Genomic DNA, 3132 nt, shown 5'->3' with positions numbered 1-3132 from the left:
TATATATATATATATATATATAATGGAATGAAAGATGAATTAGGCCTAAAAGTTGACACATTCTATATGTAATAAAATAAATTTGTAAAGATGAAGACATAGAAAAAGAGAAAGAGATAGAAAGAGAGACAGAGAGAGACAGTCCTGAGTCTGCTGCAGATTGGTGTTAGCCATCTTTGAGTGAAAGAGAATCTTTTTTAATTGATCCACTGATCCAGACAGCAATCTCTTCTAAAGACATCTGCAAAGACATCACCAAAGCAGTACTTTGGACCTATCTGGGAACCCCTTAATCCTATGAGGTCAGCTTCTAAAATTAATCATCCCAGCTGTATAGAATTAGAACAATTTGTTTTATTGACAGTATTTTTGCGCACAAATACTTACAGAAAATAATTTAAATTATAAAAAGGACAAGAAGTTTAGTTTCACAATCTTATATTACTTTGATAGTAATGAAAGTTAATGACATCAGCCTTTAAAATCACTCTTGCATATCAAGATATATATATTATGCATATGTAACAAGTTAAGGAGAAATTATTTCACATTATTTTTATAGCATTTCATTCAGTCAACAAGTACTTTTTATCTACCATGTATCAAAACATATCTCAGGATAGATTCTAAGTGTATAAGAGAGACTAAAATAGTCTGTACTTATTTTTAAGCATAAATAAAAATGTTTGTTTGCTGTTAAACTCTTCATTACTGAGTATAAAGGTTGTAAAAGGAAAGAGGCTACTCCATAAGGTCACTGGATATAAGAATAATTTGCCATAAAATAATAGCATCCCTACATTTCAGACCTATATTGGCAGTAGGTTAAGCATTTGATGAAGAAACAAGAAAACTAAGATCTGTGCCCAATTTTCTGCTTTTTCCATGTGTAATTCTCCAAAAGTCACTTGTGCTCTCTGAATCATAGCTGTCTCATATCTAAGACAAAAGCAATGATGGATACAAGTATAACAAGAAGAAATATCCAGAGAACACATGTGCCAGCATATGGTCATTTCTATGTCACAGCTGACCAGTAAATATTGATGGGTAGCTCTGCTTTGTACACAGCAATGCAAGGTTATTGATAAACTGATCAGGTTCTCACACTAGCCTGTGCATGACATTCTACACATAATTAAATTTTAGAGAGGTATTGATTTATGATCAAAGCTTCATAGCTTAGAGTATTCACATCAACCCTTCAGTTCTCTCTGCCTAAGTTTCTCTAGCTAATGGAGTGCATTCTAATAGCTGTTAATTACCTTTCTTAATGACATCTGCCTTTAAAATCACTCATGTTTAATCTATTTTAATTTCATCATAGAACTCATGCTTTGAAATTTTAATAAAATATGCACAGATTATGTTTTATTTAATTTATTTACTTCTACCACTTAAGAGTGATAGGTAATTGTGAGCTAAATTAATAAGTTCCCTTCTTTCAATAGACAGAGAGTCATCTATAAGAGAATAAATAAGCAAGCCTGGACACAGATTTGTCACACATTTCTCTCTTGAATACAGATTTCTTGCCTATAATATTGCCTTGTAGCCTATTGATGCCTGCACTTGCTACTAAATCCTTTTAAATTTTTCTAAATCCTTCACAAATAAACATGTCTTTGCTTGTTTGTTTGTTTGTTTGTTTGTTTATATCCCAAATGCTGCCCCCTCCTGACCCCCTCCAAAGTCCCTTCCTCCATTCCCCATCCCTTTCTTCTCTGAGAGGGTGGGTTCCTCCTGGGTATCCCCCTACCATGGCACATCAAGTCTCTGAAGGACTAGGTGCATCTTCTACCACTGAGGCCAAACAAGGCAACTCTGTTGCGAAACAGATTTTACAGTCAGGCTACAGCTTTAAGGACAGCCCCAACTGTTGGAGGACTCATAAGAAGACTGTGCTGGGGGCCTCAATCCAGTCCATTGTATGCTCTTTGGTTGATGGCTCAGTCCCTGAGAACTCCCAAGGGGTCCCGGCTAGTTGACTCTGTTGGTCTTCCTGTGGAGTTACTGTCCCCTTGAGGGCCTTTAATCCTTCCCCTAGCTCTTCCATAAGAGTCCCGACAACCAGCCAATATTTGGCTGTATGTGCATGTTTCAGTCAGCTGCTGGGTAGAGCCTCTCAGAGGACAATTATGCTAGGCTCCTGTAAGCAGGCATAACAGAGTATCATTAATAGTGTCAACATGTATCTTTTCAAAAAGAATTTCCCTCAGTATCTCTTGATGTTATGCAGCAAAATCAGAAACAGAAGTCAAAAGAAAGCTCATAGATCAATATTTTACTTAAACTAGGGCCTTGCCACGAGTATAACATGGAAAAGGCAACTTTTCACTTTCCCGGTGCCTTCAAGCGTGCCAGCACTGTGATACAGAGGACTATTATTCTCTTGCCTTCTTCTAAGTAGACATTGTTCAAGATGGTCACTAAATGTAAACTGTGGCATAGATAATGTTACAGTCCACCAAATTATTCAACTATCTTTCTGTGATGACAAGACAACCTTTCCCAACCCCTTTCTAATGTAAACAAAATTGAGGTGTGTGGGTTCTGAATAATGAATAAGCATATTATAATAAATTTAGCTCCATACCTGCCACCTAAGATATTGCCTTCAATCACCTGTAATTTGTACTAACAAGAAAGACATATTAAGACTGGAGCCACAGACTTGTGAGATGATGGGTCCAAGGAAGTATCCTGGATCCTTGATCCACCATTTCTGCATTGAATTCTAATATGAGCAAATAACCTTTGTTTAATTCATCCACTGAATTTTGAGGTTATTTTTTCAATAGTCTAGTCACTGAAAAGAATAATTAAATATGACCCACCTAGAATATTCTAAGCTTCCTTAAAGAAAAAACCAAATGTTTTGCTAATGTGAGGAACCTAAATCAATAACTCATACCTTATTAAGGTAACTTGAAAGACAGTTGAAGAAAATTGACATTTCCCTTAATAATAAATCTGGAACTCAATACCTGTAAAACTTTAAATCCATCAGAAGGGAAAGGGTTTCACCTTTGTCTGACATGGTCTCTAGTCTTTTTATTTATTTATTTATTTATTTGTTTATTTATAAATTTTTTATTAGATATTTTCTTTATTTATAAGATATCCCCTTTA

The sequence above is a fragment of the Mastomys coucha genome, unplaced genomic scaffold (assembly GCF_008632895.1).
Source record: "Mastomys coucha isolate ucsf_1 unplaced genomic scaffold, UCSF_Mcou_1 pScaffold16, whole genome shotgun sequence".
Taxonomy (NCBI): Eukaryota; Metazoa; Chordata; class Mammalia; order Rodentia; family Muridae; genus Mastomys; species Mastomys coucha.
Note: the sequence above shows the minus strand (reverse complement) of the source record.